General features: G+C 45.7%; 2 non-coding genes across 2 annotated transcripts; both read right to left on the reverse strand.

Annotated features, from left to right (window-relative positions):
* Positions 1–5,847: 5,847 nt before the first annotated feature.
* On the reverse strand, positions 5,848–5,966 carry LOC138361707 (5S ribosomal RNA). The gene has a single exon (XR_011227126.1). It is a non-coding gene; the product is annotated as a 5S ribosomal RNA (ribosomal RNA).
* An 8,977-nt stretch (positions 5,967–14,943) lies between these two features.
* LOC138361697 (5S ribosomal RNA) lies at positions 14,944–15,062 on the reverse strand. Its single transcript, XR_011227116.1, has one exon. It is a non-coding gene; the product is annotated as a 5S ribosomal RNA (ribosomal RNA).
* Positions 15,063–17,493: the final 2,431 nt, after the last annotated feature.

The following is a 17,493-nucleotide window of genomic DNA, read 5'->3' on the forward strand; positions in this document are numbered from 1 at the left end:
AAAACGGGAGCTAGTTGGTCCCATACGCCGCACGATTTCCCGACTATATCCCATCAAGCGGACGTACTAGTAGCATTGCAACTCCTGCCTGCCCTTACTTTACGCTTGTGGTCGAGTAGACACGGCTTTCTCACAACGCTTTCAAAACAAACTGCAGTTGCCTACTCGTCTGTTTCACGTCCCTGTGAAATGACTTTTGCACAAATCCAAAAAATAGAGCAAAATCAGCGATAATAGTGATTGAGGTGAGCCGCCTGTTGGCTGCAGCCAGAGGAAGGAGGGGAGGGGCAACGGGGTGACGTAGGCGAGTCGAGCAGCCAATGGCGCTCGAGCAAGCGCCTCGAGACGGCGTATATAAGCAAAAATTTTTCGGCGCCGGCCATCACAAACCACAGTTGTTCACCATGGCTCGCACCAAGCAGACTGCTCGCAAGTCCACGGGAGGCAAGGCTCCTCGTAAGCAGCTGGCCACCAAGGCAGCACGCAAGTCTGCTCCTGCCACAGGGGGTGTGAAGAAGCCTCACCGTTACAGGCCCGGAACGGTCGCCCTGCGTGAGATCCGTCGTTACCAGAAGAGCACCGAGTTGCTCATCAGGAAACTTCCCTTCCAGCGTCTGGTGCGCGAGATTGCCCAGGACTTCAAGACCGATCTTCGCTTCCAGTCGTCTGCCGTCATGGCTTTACAGGAGGCATCCGAGGCTTACCTGGTCGGTCTCTTCGAGGACACTAACCTCTGTGCCATCCACGCCAAGCGTGTCACCATCATGCCAAAGGACATTCAGCTTGCTCGCCGTATCCGTGGAGAGCGTGCATAAGCTAAATCGACCACCCTAGTATACACCAAACTCGGCCCTTCTCAGGGCCAAAATATCCTTCTAAGGAGATTTCAGACATTCCTAGCATAATTTAGGTGTCATACATACATGTGATATCAATAAATCAAGTCATTTGTAGTACAACCTGTTCTCTTACAAAACAAAACGCCGTCGCTTTTCACTCTTATGCACTGTCAAGGATCACCCCCCCCCCCCCCCCCCCCCAAAAATAAAAATTGTCATACTGTACTAGAAATAAAAGCAGCTTGTATAAGTGACATATACTGTCCAGTCCTGTTTTATTCTGTTTTCGGTCCTCTGGCTTAATCTGTTAATTTAGATGACATTTTAAATTAACCGTTTTCTTGACATTTTCAACCTAAGAGGGTGGCCTGCATAGTAATCCTAATGTGGAACATAACAATGAATCTCTAATCTCTAGAAAAAGATACCGAGTGCTTATATGTGTTGAGAGAGAGAGAGGATAGAGGAGAGAGAGAGAGAGAGAGAGAGAGAGAGAGAGAGAGAGAGAGAGAGAGAGAGAGAGAGAGAGGAGAGAGAGAGAGAGAGACACACAGACAGACAGACAAGACAGACAAGACAGACAGACAGACAGACAGACAGACAGACAGACAGACAGACAGACAGACAGACAGACAGACAGACAGACAGGCAGGCAGGCAGGCAGGCAGACAGACAGACAGACAGACAGACAGACAGACAGACAGACAGACAGACAGACAGACACTGAGAGAGAGAAACACACACAGACAGTTTCATAAATATTCTCATTTTATAGCTATTTGCTTTCAGTGACAGAGGTTTTTGTTATAATAGTATTGGTGTCTAACACTCACAATCTCTTTAGAAATTAAAGTGTGGCTCCAATGGAGCCGAGTTTGTTGGTTTGAGGCCAAGCCACCACCACAGGGCAGTAAGTAAGCCGTTTACTTGGAGGAGGTGTACTTGGTGACGGCCTTAGTGCCCTCAGAGACGGCGTGCTTGGCCAGTTCTCCGGGCAACAGGAGCCTTACAGCCGTCTGGATCTCCCGACTGGTAATGGTGGAACGCTTGTTGTAGTGGGGCCAGGCGAGAAGCCTCGGCGGCGATGCGCTCGAAGATGTCGTTCACGAACGAGTTCATGATCGACATGGCTTTGGAAGAGATACCAGTGTCGGGGTGGACCTGCTTCAGCACTTTGTAGATGTAGATGCTGTAGCTCTCCTTCCTCCTGCGCTTCTTTTTCTTATCGCCCTTGGCAATGGCCTTCTGGGCCTTTCCGGCCTTCTTGGCAGCCTTTCCAGATGCCTTGGGTGGCATGATGATGCTCGTGCCGGCTGGCGTTGCGATACAATATGAACTTTTGCGCGAGGCGAGCTTTCCTTTTATATCCCGCTCGCGACTCAGCTCAGAGCGGGTCGCGTGGCGGAGCGCGCTGATTGGTCAGTGGCGGGCTCCCTTGATCCTGAGCGGGGTATATAACACGAAGCTCGATCTGCGGGGCGGCATAAAACACCACAAACCCACAACAGCAGCAGCAATGTCAGGACGCGGCAAGGGAGGCAAAGTGAAGGGCAAGTCAAAGTCTCGCTCCAGCAGGGCCGGACTTCAGTTCCCCGTGGGCAGAATTCACCGTCTGCTGCGTAAGGGCAACTACGCCGAACGCGTCGGTGCTGGCGCTCCTGTCTACCTGGCAGCCGTCATGGAATACCTCGCTGCCGAAGTTCTGGAGCTCGCCGGTAACGCCGCACGTGACAACAAGAAGACCCGTATCATCCCACGTCACTTGCAGTTGGCCATCCGCAACGACGAAGAACTCAACAAACTTCTGTCTGGCGTAACCATTGCACAGGGAGGTGTTCTTCCAAACATTCAGGCAGTTCTTTTGCCAAAGAAGACAGAGAAGAAGTAAGCACTTCTGCCACCCACCACGACAAATACCATAACCAGGCTCCATCCGGAGCCACACACACTTTAATAGAGAGATTCAAGTAGACAATCAACTTTCAAACATTAATAATAACATTTATATTGATTTCATTTGGAATGTGTACATAACAAACAAACAAAACAAAATTATAGGGGATATTCAGCATCACTTGGAATATTAACCAATCATATAAATCCAATATATATTTTATATTTTACTTTAAGCGAGGAATTCATATTCTATCAATTTTTAATCATACAAATGAACAAAAGCAATTCTTCACTAGACGTAATGAATGAATAAATGATCAAGGTTTTAATGTGTTTCATGAATATATATATATATATATATATATATATATATATATATATATATATATATATATATATATATATATATATATATATAATATAATATATTATAATACTTGTGAACCAGAATATGTTTGAGCAGCAGCGATCGTGCCTGCCATTGGCCGAAGTGCAACAATTCAAATAATTTAAAGGGCCTGCTCGGGTATATAAGAGAGGCTGGGAGACTGGGGCCGGTGGTGGGTGATGGGTGATGAGTGATGGTGTGGTGTGGTATGGTGTTGTTAAGAGTTGATTTACGGCCAGCCAGCCAGCTGCAGCCAAGGCAGGGCAGGGCAGGGCAAAGGCAAGGCAAGGCAAGGCAAGGCAAGGCAAGGCAAGGCAATAACAGGACAGGACAGGACAGGCAAGGCAAGGCAAGCAGGCGGGCGGGCGGCGGGCGGGCGGGGCGGGCGGGCGGGCGGGCGGGCAGGCGGGCAGGCGGGCAGGCGGGCAGGCGGGCAGGCGGGCAGGCGGGCAGGCGGGCAGGCAGGGCAGGCAGGCAGGCAGGCAGGCAGGCAGGCAGGCAGGCAGGCAGGCAGGCAGGCAGGCAGGCAGGCAGGCAGGCAGGCAGGCAGGCAGGCAGGCAGGCCAGCCAGCCAGCCAGCCAGCCAGCCAGCCAGCCAGCCAGCCAGCCAGCCAGCCAGCCAGCCAGCCAGCCAGCCAGCCAGCCAGCCAGCCAGCCAGCCAGCCAGCCAGCCAGCCAGCCAGCCAGCCAGCCAGCCAGCCAGCCAGCCAGCCACTCCCACTTTGTATTTATATGCATTCAATTTATATTCAAACATTATATATGTTAAGGGCCTAGTTTTAGTGTTTATTTTAAAAATGACAAACATCGAGTCGTTTTAACCAGTCCTTTAGCGTTAACGGTGATGCATTTTAAAACTGAACAGAAATCACCTTTTCTGGATATATCAAATATCGAATCCGCTTAATGTGCCTACAATTCAATCATTCAAAAAAAAAAATACATAATTTACATCATGCCTTTTCATAGAACAGACAATAAGATTTGAGACAATAAGAACTTTACTTTTATAACTAAAGTTGCACAATTATACCAACTCTATGGTGGCTGGGTGGTAAGGTGTGTGGCTGGTGTTTTGGAAGTCGCGAGTTCAAACGACCCAATGGGAGTACTTTTTTTTTTGCCATACAATCTTCCTAATACTATTATGTAGGTGTGTGTGTGTGTGTGTTTTTATTCATTCTTTGGTTTTATAGATGACATACATATTGACTCCTTTTACCGGTCCTTAATTAGGCTCTGGGGAAGCAATGGTGGTGGTGCATTTAAAACTAAACCAAAAATCACCAGTTCTGGACGCGTCAAATATCATATCCGCTTAATGTGTCTACAACCTAATTACTTAAAACTACACTATTTAATTCATTCATATCATGTGCATATTGGTCATTATGCTCATACAACCGACATCAAAATTTATTTTCATTATTAGAATCATACATTTCATCAAGTAATACAGATACAAAGAGATTTTCTTTCTGAGAAGACCGTTAGTATTGGCTGGCTGGCAGGCAGGCAGGCATTTGAGGGTTATTATTTCGCCTGTTGATTGGGGGGAGGGTTGATGTGTTAGGGGGTTTTCGGTTAGGTGTGGTGATTGGTGGTGATTGGTGGTGGTGGTGGTGATTGGTGGTGATTGGTGGTGAGTAGTGGTGGTGGTGGTGGTGGTAGTAGGTGGGAGGGGGAGGGGGGGGGGGGGGGGGGGGGGGGGGGGGGGGGGGGGGGGGGGGGGGGGGGGGGGGGGGGGGGGGGGGGGGGGGGGGGGGGGGGGGGGGGGGGGGGGGGGGGGGGGGGGGGGGGGGGGGGGGGGGGGGGGGGGGGGGGGGGGGGGGGGGGGGGGGGGGGGGGGGGGGGGGGGGGGGGGGGGGGGGGGGGGGGGGGGGGGGGGGGGGGGGGGGGGGGGGGGGGGGGGGGGGGGGGGGGGGGGGGGGGGGGGGGGGGGGGGGGGGGGGGGGGGGGGGGGGGGGGGGGGGGGGGGGGGGGGGGGGGGGGGGGGGGGGGGGGGGGGGGGGAAGGGGACTGATGGTCTGTGGATTCCTTCTCCGTACCCCTTACATATAAGCAAAAACATGCCTTCCTGTGGGTATAGAAACATTAACACAAATTATATCAGTAACTGATATTGTAGCCTTTTAAACAGAAAAGATTTGTACATACAAATACTTTTAAATTATCATTTATTTGTGGAAATGGCATTTACGTCATTAAATTGATACCTCAGCATCAAGCTTGTGTCCTGCAGCTGTGGTCCAGTGGTAAAGTGTATATAAGTGATGCGTATTCTTGGAGTTGCGAGTTCAAACCCGGATTAAGCTATATATATATATATATATATATATATATATATATATATATATATATATATATATATATATATATATATATATATATATATATATATATATATATATATATATATATATATATATATATATATATATATATATATATATATATATATATATATATATATATTATATATATATATATATATATATATATATATATATATATATATATATATATATACACACATGTTTTGTTTGGTTGTTTGTTTTTGTATAAAGCCTCACACACTATATTAAGCGAGTTTGTTTTAAACATGACATACATATTAATTCATTTTACCAGGCCTTATTCCACACAACTCCGTGAATTTCCCGTGGAGCCAGCCATTCAAACAAAAACAAACGAAACAAAACAAAACAAAACAAAAAACATTATTGCCAACAGCATTTGGTGTTCCCAGGCGGTCACCCATCCAAGTACTAACCAAACCCAACGTTGCTTAACTTCGCTGATCGGACGAGAAGCGGTGTTCTCAACGTGGTATGGCCGTTGGCATGAGACTGCCTACACATTGTGGCTAATAACCAACTCTTTTTAGTCATCACGGCAGGATACGGACCTTCTTGTGGTGTCTTAATGGTAATTGTATCCTAACATATTTTTGTCTCCTTGGCATGGATATTTAACATCGTTTATTCAGTCTTGGGTTTATGTTCTTTCGCCATTTACAGACATTTTACATCTACCTACTTCCTCAGCCTGCCCTGCCAATTTCTAATGAATTTGTGGATTTTCTTTTGTAATACATACATGTGTGTGCTCATCTGCTCTTCAGTTTTTATGATATTTGTCTCATCTGTCCTGCTTTATGATACTTTTACAAAGAACATGAACAAATGCTTCTATTTTAGAGAAGATATGGGATCCAGGTTTCGGAGCCGTAAAACCAACCGTTGTGATTGGTGGACGAGTTGCCAGGTTGCAGCTTCTGTACCGTGCCGGCACATAAATAGGTTCGGCTCAAGCGGCGGCAGCATCATTCCCCCGTGACTGTCTGAGCGTCTCTCATCACCTTGGTTATCTCATCATCATCATGGTAGAAGCAAAGCCTACCAAGAAGGCTGCTGCTGTGGTGGCCACCACCAGGAAACCTCGCGTCCAGGTTGCTCACCCGAAAACTAGTCAAATGGTTCTAGCCGCGGTCGCAGCACTCAAAGACCGTAAGGGCTCGTCTCTACAAGCAATCAAGAAGTACGTTGTTGCCAACAACAAAGTCGAGGCTGCCAAGATCGCCATTTACATCCGAAGATTTCTCAAGAAAGCAGTGGCTGACGGCATTCTTGTTCAGACCAAGGGAAGTGGAGCTAGTGGATCATTCAAGCTGGCCGTAGCAGAGAAGAGGGCCGTTCTAACTCCCAAGAAAGCCACCACAACCAAGAAACCATCTACAGCAGCAAAGAAGGCCGTGGTAACTCCCAAGAAAGCCGCCACAAGCAACAAACCACCTACAGCCTTGAAAAAGAAGCAGCAGCAGCAGCTTGTTGTTGGGAAACAAAAAGCCCAAAATAAAGAGAGCTTCAAAATCTCCCAAACCACCCAAGGCAAAGAAAGCTGTCAAGAAAACAACAAAGGCAAAATAAACGACGACATGCAAGCAGCATGAATACACATGACAATAAACATCCAGGCCTCCCCCCTCAGTGGAGGGGCCTCATATGATTCCAAAAAGAGTTTAGTTTTGTAGACAAATAAATCATTACTTTTGGGGTAGATTTACTCTGTATATTATATATATATATATATATATATATATATATATATATATATATATATTATATATATATATATATATATATATATATATATATATATATATATATATATATATATTTATATATACACATGGGTGAGGTGATATGGTACCAAAGTTTTGGGTAAGGTGATTGACATTTACACAAGATAAAACACGAACCAATGGGAATAAAAACATAAGAATGGAAGTAACTGCAGAAGGCCTATTGGCCCATAACACAAGCACTTCCTCTTGATGCTTCTATATTGGTTCGGAGTCTTGAAGCTATATATATATATATATATATATATATATATATATATATATATATATATATATATATATATATATATATATATATATATATATATATATATATATATGCACACAAAACTAAATAGTCTTGTTAGACAAATTGCCCCTATTAGAGGCAAGTTGACTAACAAGCCGAATGACTGCAATTGTTTTGAATTTGAGTTAAATCTAACATAGAAATGTAATCAAACCTAACCTAACCTATGCTAACCCAAGCTAAGCTAACCTAACCTAACCTAAGCTAACCCAAGCTAAGCTAAGCTAACCTAACCTAAGCTAAGCTAACTAACCTAACCTAACCTAACCTAACCTAACCTAACCTAACCTAACCTAACCTAACCCAGCAATTCATGATCTTAATATAATACTGTTAATTGGATAAACCATTTGGAAAGAAATGTTCGAAAATAACAAAATTAACTGTGCTTGTTAGGAAAATTGGGCCTTGCATACTTGTCCCAATAGTGTGGTTCTCGCTTTTAGGTACGACATAAACGTATACCTAAGTTGAGAGAGAAAAAGATTCGCACTCAAACATGCATATCGATTGCCAGTCCTGATTCTGGGTAGATATTCGTGTCCTCCCTTTTCATTTACCATCATTTGGATACTATCAAAACAGCTCTGAGAAGGATAAAATGAATAAAACGGGTAGCTCACTCATGTAAAAAGGAAGAGTTGGGAAAGATCTCTCTCTCTCTCTCTCTCCCCCTCACCCCCCCCCCCCCCCCCCCCCACCAATGATCCTGCTCTGCTAGTATATAACGTAACAAACCTTCCCTCCCCCCCCCCCCCTCCCTCCCCAATCAGAGTCCCTTTAAGCATGCGAGGATAAAAAATAGATTTCATAAGACCCAATGTGCTAGCTGATATCAAAACAATTTATGTTATCGTCTATTAAGCCCTTCAGTAAAAAAGTATAGGGACCTAATTAGGTCCCGTTTTGAGGTGGTGGTGGGTGGAATCGATGGATTAGCCAAGCTCTTATCCGCCGAATCCGTAGAGGGTACGACCCTGGCGCTTCAGAGCGTACACCACGTCCATAGCAGTGACGGGTCTTCCTCTTGGCGTGTTCCGTGTAGGTTACAGCATCACGGATGACGTTCTCGAGGAACACCTTCAGGACGCCACGGGTCTCTTCGTAGATGAGACCCGAAATACGCTTCACGCCGCCACGACGAGCTAAGCGACGAATAGCGGGCTTGGTGATGCCCTGGATGTTGTCACGTAGCACCTTACGATGACGCTTGGCGCCACCCTTTCCGAGTCCCTTGCCTCCCTTGCCGCGTCCAGTCATGGTGTTGAAGTTGTGTGAATCGAATTGACGAATGCCATTCATTCATTCATTCATTTAAATATAGGTCAAGATACCCTGATGGGTGAGCGTGGAAGTGGGGATAGGGGAAGAATTAGTGGGGGTGAGAGGAAGGGTTTTCAGTATGAGGTAAAGTGCCAGGGCTAAACCCAGCTGCATGGCATTGAAATCGTTATGACCAGACTAGGCAGTGAAGGCAAGGAATCGGATCTCTGTGACAACATTTCGTCTTTTCTGAGCACCCACGGAGACAGCAGCCCTCAGCTGGGTGTGCCCTGGGGGCTCACTCCAGATGTGGTCTTAGATCTGCTAATCAGCATCGCGCCCCACCCAAGGCACCAGAAAACGGGAGCTAGTTGGTCCCATACGCCGCACGATTTCCCGACTATATCCCATCAAGCGGACGTACTAGTAGCATTGCAACTCCTGCCTGCCCTTACTTTACGCTTGTGGTCGAGTAGACACGGCTTTCTCACAACGCTTTCAAAACAAACTGCAGTTGCCTACTCGTCTGTTTCACGTCCCTGTGAAATGACTTTTGCACAAATCCAAAAAATAGAGCAAAATCAGCGATAATAGTGATTGAGGTGAGCCGCCTGTTGGCTGCAGCCAGAGGAAGGAGGGGAGGGGCAACGGGGTGACGTAGGCGAGTCGAGCAGCCAATGGCGCTCGAGCAAGCGCCTCGAGACGGCGTATATAAGCAAAAAAATTTTTCGGCGCCGGCCATCACAAACCACAGTTGTTCACCATGGCTCGCACCAAGCAGACTGCTCGCAAGTCCACGGGAGGCAAGGCTCCTCGTAAGCAGCTGGCCACCAAGGCAGCACGCAAGTCTGCTCCTGCCACAGGGGGTGTGAAGAAGCCTCACCGTTACAGGCCCGGAACGGTCGCCCTGCGTGAGATCCGTCGTTACCAGAAGAGCACCGAGTTGCTCATCAGGAAACTTCCCTTCCAGCGTCTGGTGCGCGAGATTGCCCAGGACTTCAAGACCGATCTTCGCTTCCAGTCGTCTGGCCGTCATGGCTTTACAGGAGGCATCCGAGGCTTACCTGGTCGGTCTCTTCGAGGACACTAACCTCTGTGCCATCCACGCCAAGCGTGTCACCATCATGCCAAAGGACATTCAGCTTGCTCGCCGTATCCGTGGAGAGCGTGCATAAGCTAAATCGACCACCCTAGTATACACCAAACTCGGCCCTTCTCAGGGCCAAAATATCCTTCTAAGGAGATTTCAGACATTCCTAGCATAATTTAGGTGTCATACATACCATGTGATATCAATAAATCAAGTCATTTGTAGTACAAACCTGTTCTCTTACAAACAAAAACGCCGTCGCTTTTCACTCTTATGCACTGTCAAGGATCAAACCCCCCCCCCCCCCCCCCCCCCCCCCCCCCCCCCCCCCCCCCAGAAAATAAAAATTGTCATACTGTACTAGAAATAAAAGCAGCTTGTATAAGTGACATATACTGTCCAGATCCTGTTTTATTCTGTTTTCGGTCCTCTGGCTTAATCTGTTAAGTTAGATGACATTTAAATTAACCGTTTTCTTGACATTTTCAAACCTAAGAGGGTGGCCTGCATAGTAATCCTAATGTGGAACATAACAATGAATCTCTAATCTCTAGAAAAAAGATACCGAGTGCTTATATGTGTTGGAGAGAGAGAGAGAGAGAGAGAGAGAGAGAGAGAGAGAGAGAGAGAGAGAGAGAGAGAGAGAGAGGAGAGAGAGAGAGAGAGAGAGAGAGAGAGACACACAGACAGACAGACAAGACAGGACAAGACAGACAGACAGACAGACAGACAGACAGACAGACAGACAGACAGACAGACAGACAGACAGACAGACAGACAGGCGAGGCAGGCAGGCAGGCAGACAGACAGACAGACAGACAGACAGACAGACAGACAGACAGACAGACAGACAGACAGACCTGAGAGAGAGAAACACACACAGACAGTTTCATAGATATTCTCATTTTATAGCTATTTGCTTTCAGTGACAGAGGTTTTTGTTATAATAGTATTGGTGTCTAACACTCACAATCTCTTTAGAAATTAAAGTGTGGCTCCAATGGAGCCGAGTTTGTTGGTTTGAGGCCAAGCCACCACCACAGGGCAGTAAGTAAGCCGTTTACCTTGGAGGAGGTGTACTTGGTGACGGCCTTAGTGCCCTCAGAGACGGCGTGCTTGGCCAGTTCTCCGGGCAACAGGAGCCTTACAGCCGTCTGGATCTCCCGACTGTAATGGTGGAACGCTTGTTGTAGTGGGGCCAGGCGAGAAGCCTCGGCGGGCGATGCGCTCGAAGAGTGTCGTTCACCGAACGAGTTCATGATCGACATGGCTTTGGAAGAGATACCAGTGTCGGGGTGGACCTGCTTCAGCACTTTGTAGATGTAGATGCTGTAGCTCTCCTTCCTCCTGCGCTTCTTTTTCTTATCGCCCTTGGCAATGGCCTTCTGGGCCTTTCCGGCCTTCTTGGCAGCCTTTCCAGATGCCTTGGGTGGCATGATGATGCTCGTGCCGGCTGGCGTTGCGATACAATAATGAACTTTTGCGCGAGGCGAGCTTTCCTTTTATATCCCGCTCGCGACTTCAGCTCAGAGCGGGTCGCGTGGCGGAGCGCGCTGATTGGTCAGTGGGCGGGGCTCCCTTGATCCTGAGCGGGGTATATAACACGAAGCTCGATCTGCGGGGGCGGCATAAAACACCACAAACCCACAACAGCAGCAGCAATGGTCAGGACGCGGCAAGGGAGGCAAAGTGAAGGGCAAGTCAAAGTCTCGCTCCAGCAGGGCCGGACTTCAGTTCCCCGTGGGCAGAATTCACCGTCTGCTGCGTAAGGGCAACTACGGCCGAACGCGTCGGTGCTGGCGCTCCTGTCTACCTGGGCAGCCGTCTGGAATACCTCGCTGCCGAAGTTCTGGAGCTCGCCGGTAAACGGCCGCACGTGACAACAAGAAGACCCGTATCATCCCACGTCACTTGCAGTTGGCCATCCGCAACGACGAAGAACTCAACAAACTTCTGTCTGGCGTAACCATTGCACAGGGAGGTGTTCTTCCAAACATTCAGGGCAGTTCTTTTGCCAAAGAAGACAGAGAAGAAGTAGAGCACTTCCTGCCAACCCACCACGACAAAATAACCATAAACCAGGCTCCATCCGGAGCCACACACACTTTAATAGAGAGATTCAAGTAGACAATCAACTTTCAAACATTAATAATAACATTTATATTGATTTCATTTGGAATGTGTACATAACAAACAAACAAAAACAAAAATTATAGGGGATATTCAGCATCACTTGGAATATTAACCAATCATATAAATCCAATATATATTTTATATTTTACTTTAAAGCGAGGAATTCATATTCTATCAATTTTTAAATCATACAAATGAACAAAGCAATTCTTCACTAGACGTAATGAATGAATAAATGATCAAGGTTTTAATGTGTTTCATGAATATATATATATATATATATATATATATATATATATATATAATATATATATATATATATATATATATATATATATATAATATAATATATTATAATACTTGTGAACCAGAATATGTTTGAGGCAGCAGCGATCGTGCCTGCCATTGGCCGAAGTGCAACAATTCAAATAATTTAAAGGGCCTGCTCGGGTATATAAGAAGGCTGGGAGACTGGGGCCGGTGGTGGGTGATGGGTGGTGAGTGATGGTGTGGTGTGGTATGGTGGTTGTTAAGAGTTGATTTACGGCCAGCCAGCCAGCTGCAGCCAGGCAGGGCAGGGCAGGGCAAGGCAAGGCAAGGCAAGGCAAAGGACAAGGCAAGGCGAAGGCGAATAACATGACAGGGACAGGACAGGCAAGGCAAGGGCAAGGCAGGCCGGGCGGGCGGGCGGGGCGGGCGGGCGGGCGGGGCGGGGCGGGGGGCGGGCAGGGGGCGGCGGGCAGGCGGGTCAGAGTCGGGCAGGCGGGCAGGCGGGCAGAGGCGGGCAGGCGGGCAGGCGGGCAGGCGGGCAGGCAGGCAGGCAGGAAGGCAGGCAGAGCAGGCAGGCAGGCCAGGCAGCAAGGGCAGGCAGGGGCCAGAGCAGGCAGGCAGGCAGGCAGGCAGGCAAGGCCAGGCCAGCCAGCCCAGCCAGCCAAGCCAGCGCAGGCCACCAGCCAGCCAGCAGCCAGCACAGCCACCAGCCAGCCAGCCAGCCAGCCAGCCAGCCAGCCAGCCAGCCAGCCAGCCAGCCAGCCAGCCAGCCAGCCAGCCAGCCAGCCAGCCACTTCCCACTTTGTATTTATATGCATTCAATTTATATTCAAACATTATATATGTTAGGAGGGGCCTAGTTTTAGTGTTTATTTAAAAATGACAAACATCGAGTCGTTTTAAAACCAGTCCTTTAGCGTTAACGGTGATGCATTTTAAAAAACTGAACAGAAATCACCTTTTCTGGATATATCAAATATCGAATCCGCTTAATGTGCCTACATTCAATCATTCAAAAAAAAAAAATACATAATTTACATCATGGCCTTTTCATAGAACAGACAATAAGATTTGAGACAATAAGAACTTTACTTTTATAACTAAAGTTGCACAATTATACCAACTCTATGGTGGCTGGGTGGTAAGGTGGTGTGGCTGTGTTTTGGAAGTCGCGAGTTCAAACGACCCAATGGGAGTACTTTTTTTTTTTGCCATAAGACAATCTTCCTAATACTATTATGTAGGTGTGTGTGTGTGTGTGTTTTTTTTATTCATTCTTTGGTTTTATAGATGACAATACATATTGGGACTTCCTTTTACCGGTACCTTAATTAGGCTCTGGGGAAGCAATGGTGGGTGGTGGCATTTAAAACTAAACCAAAAATCACCAGTTCTGGACGCGGTCAATATCATATCCGCGTTAATGTGTCTAAAAACTAATTTACTTAAAACTACACTATTTAATTCATTCATATCATGTGCATATTGGTCATTATGCTCATAACAACCGACATCAAAAAATTTATTTTCATTATTAGAATCATACATTTCATCAAGTAATACAGATACAAAGGAGATTTTCTTTCTGAGAAGACCGTTAGTATTAGGGCTGGCTGGCAGGCAGGCGGCATTTGAGGGTTATTATTCGCCTGTTGATTGGGGGGAGGGTTGATGTGTTAGGGGGTTTTCGGTTAGGTGTGGTGATTGGGGGTGATTGGTGGTGGTGGTGGTGATTGGTGGTGATTGGTGGTGAGTAGTGGTGGTGGTGGTGGTGTAGTAGGTGGAGGGGGGAGGGGGGGGGGGGGGGGGGGGGGGGGGGGGGGGGGGGGGGGGGGGGGGGGGGGGGGGGGGGGGGGGGGGGGGGGGGGGGGGGGGGGGGGGGGGGGGGGGGGGGGGGGGGGGGGGGGGGGGGGGGGGGGGGGGGGGGGGGGGGAAGGGGACTGATGGTCTGTGGATTCCTTCTCCGTACCCCTTACATATAAGCAAAAACATGCCTTCCTGTGGGTATAGAAACATTAACACAAATTATATCAGTAACTGATATTGTAGCCTTTTAAACAGAAAAGATTTGTACATACAAATACTTTTAAATTATCATTTATTTGTGGAAATGGCATTTACGTCATTAAATTGATACCTCAGCATCAAGCTTGTGTCCTGCAGCTGTGGTCCAGTGGTAAAGTGTATATAAGTGATGCGTATTCTTGGAGTTGCGAGTTCAAACCCGGATTAAGCTATATATATATATATATATATATATATATATATATATATATATATATATATATATATATATATATATATATATATATATATATATATATATATATATATATATATATATATATATATATATATATATATATATATATATATATATATATATATATATATATATATATATATATATATATATATATATATATATATATATACACAACATGTTTTGTTTTGGTTGTTTGTTTTTGTATAAAGCCTCACACACTATATTAAGCGAGTTTGTTTTAAACATGACATACATATTAATTCATTTTACCAGGCCTTATTCCACACAACTCCGTGAATTTCCCGTGGAGCCAGCCATTCAAACAAAAACAAACGAAACAAAACAAACAAAACAAAAAACATTATTGCCAACAGCATTTGGTGTTCCCAGGCGGTCACCCATCCAAGTACTAACCAAACCCAACGTTGCTTAACTTCGCTGATCGGACGAGAAGCGGTGTTCTCAACGTGGTATGGCCGTTGGCATGAGACTGCCTACACATTGTGGCTAATAACCAACTCTTTTTAGTCATCACGGCAGGATACGGACCTTCTTGTGGTGTCTTAATGGTAATTGTATCCTAACATATTTTTGTCTCCTTGGCATGGATATTTAACATCGTTTATTCAGTCTTGGGTTTATGTTCTTTCGCCATTTACAGACATTTTACATCTACCTACTTCCTCAGCCTGCCCTGCCAATTTCTAATGAATTTGTGGATTTTCTTTTGTAATACATACATGTGTGTGCTCATCTGCTCTTCAGTTTTTATGATATTTGTCTCATCTGTCCTGCTTTATGATACTTTTACAAAGAACATGAACAAATGCTTCTATTTTAGAGAAGATATGGGATCCAGGTTTCGGAGCCGTAAAACCAACCGTTGTGATTGGTGGACGAGTTGCCAGGTTGCAGCTTCTGTACCGTGCCGGCACATAAATAGGTTCGGCTCAAGCGGCGGCAGCATCATTCCCCCGTGACTGTCTGAGCGTCTCTCATCACCTTGGTTATCTCATCATCATCATGGTAGAAGCAAAGCCTACCAAGAAGGCTGCTGCTGTGGTGGCCACCACCAGGAAACCTCGCGTCCAGGTTGCTCACCCGAAAACTAGTCAAATGGTTCTAGCCGCGGTCGCAGCACTCAAAGACCGTAAGGGCTCGTCTCTACAAGCAATCAAGAAGTACGTTGTTGCCAACAACAAAGTCGAGGCTGCCAAGATCGCCATTTACATCCGAAGATTTCTCAAGAAAGCAGTGGCTGACGGCATTCTTGTTCAGACCAAGGGAAGTGGAGCTAGTGGATCATTCAAGCTGGCCGTAGCAGAGAAGAGGGCCGTTCTAACTCCCAAGAAAGCCACCACAACCAAGAAACCATCTACAGCAGCAAAGAAGGCCGTGGTAACTCCCAAGAAAGCCGCCACAAGCAACAAACCACCTACAGCCTTGAAAAAGAAGCAGCAGCAGCAGCTTGTTGTTGGGAACAAAAAGCCCAAAATAAAGAGAGCTTCAAAATCTCCCAAACCACCCAAGGCAAAGAAAGCTGTCAAGAAAACAACAAAGGCAAAATAAACGACGACATGCAAGCAGCATGAATACACATGACAATAAACATCCAGGCCTCCCCCCTCAGTGGAGGGGCCTCATATGATTCCAAAAAGAGTTTAGTTTTGTAGACAAATAAATCATTACTTTTGGGGTAGATTTACTCTGTATATTATATATATATATATATATATATATATATATATATATATATATATATATATATATATATATATATATATATATATATATATATATATATATTTATTATACACATGGGTGAGGTGATATGGTACCAAAGTTTTGGGTAAGGTGATTGACATTTACACAAGATAAAACACGAACCAATGGGAATAAAAACATAAGAATGGAAGTAACTGCAGAAGGCCTATTGGCCCATAACACAAGCACTTCCTCTTGATGCTTCTATATTGGTTCGGAGTCTTGAAGCTATATATATATATATATATATATATATATATATATATATATATATATATATATATATATATATATATATATATATATATATATATATATATATGCACACAAAACTAAATAGTCTTGTTAGACAAATTGCCCCTATTAGAGGCAAGTTGACTAACAAGCCGAATGACTGCAATTGTTTTGAATTTGAGTTAAATCTAACATAGAAATGTAATCAAACCTAACCTAACCTATGCTAACCCAAGCTAAGCTAACCTAACCTAACCTAAGCTAACCCAAGCTAAGCTAAGCTAACCTAACCTAAGCTAAGCTAACCTAACCTAACCTAACCTAACCTAACCTAACCTAACCTAACCTAACCTAACCCAGCAATTCATGATCTTAATATAATACTGTTAATTGGATAAACCAATTTGGAAAGAAATGTTCGAAAATAACAAAATTAACTGTGCTTGTTAGGAAAATTGGGCCTTGCATACTTGTCCCAATAGTGTGGTTCTCGCTTTTAGGTACGACATAAACGTATACCTAAGTTGAGAGAGAAAAAGATTCGCACTCAAACATGCATATCGATTGCCAGTCCTGAATTCTGGGTAGATATTCGTGTCCTCCCTTTTCATTTACCATCATTTGGATACTATCAAAACAGCTCTGAGAAGGATAAAATGAATAAAACGGGTAGCTCACTCATGTAAAAAGGAAGAGTTGGGAAAGATCTCTCTCTCTCTCTCTCTCCCCCTCACCCCCCCCCCCCCCCCCCCCCACCAATGATCCTGCTCTGCTAGTATATAACGTAACAAACCTTCCCTCCCCCCCCCCCCTCCCTCCCCAATCAGAGTCCCTTTAAGCATGCGAGGATAAAAAATAGATTTCATAAGACCCAATGTGCTAGCTGATATCAAAACAATTTATGTTATCGTCTATTA

The sequence above is a fragment of the Procambarus clarkii genome, unplaced genomic scaffold (genome assembly GCF_040958095.1).
Source record: "Procambarus clarkii isolate CNS0578487 unplaced genomic scaffold, FALCON_Pclarkii_2.0 HiC_scaffold_640, whole genome shotgun sequence".
Classification (NCBI taxonomy): Eukaryota; Metazoa; Arthropoda; class Malacostraca; order Decapoda; family Cambaridae; genus Procambarus; species Procambarus clarkii.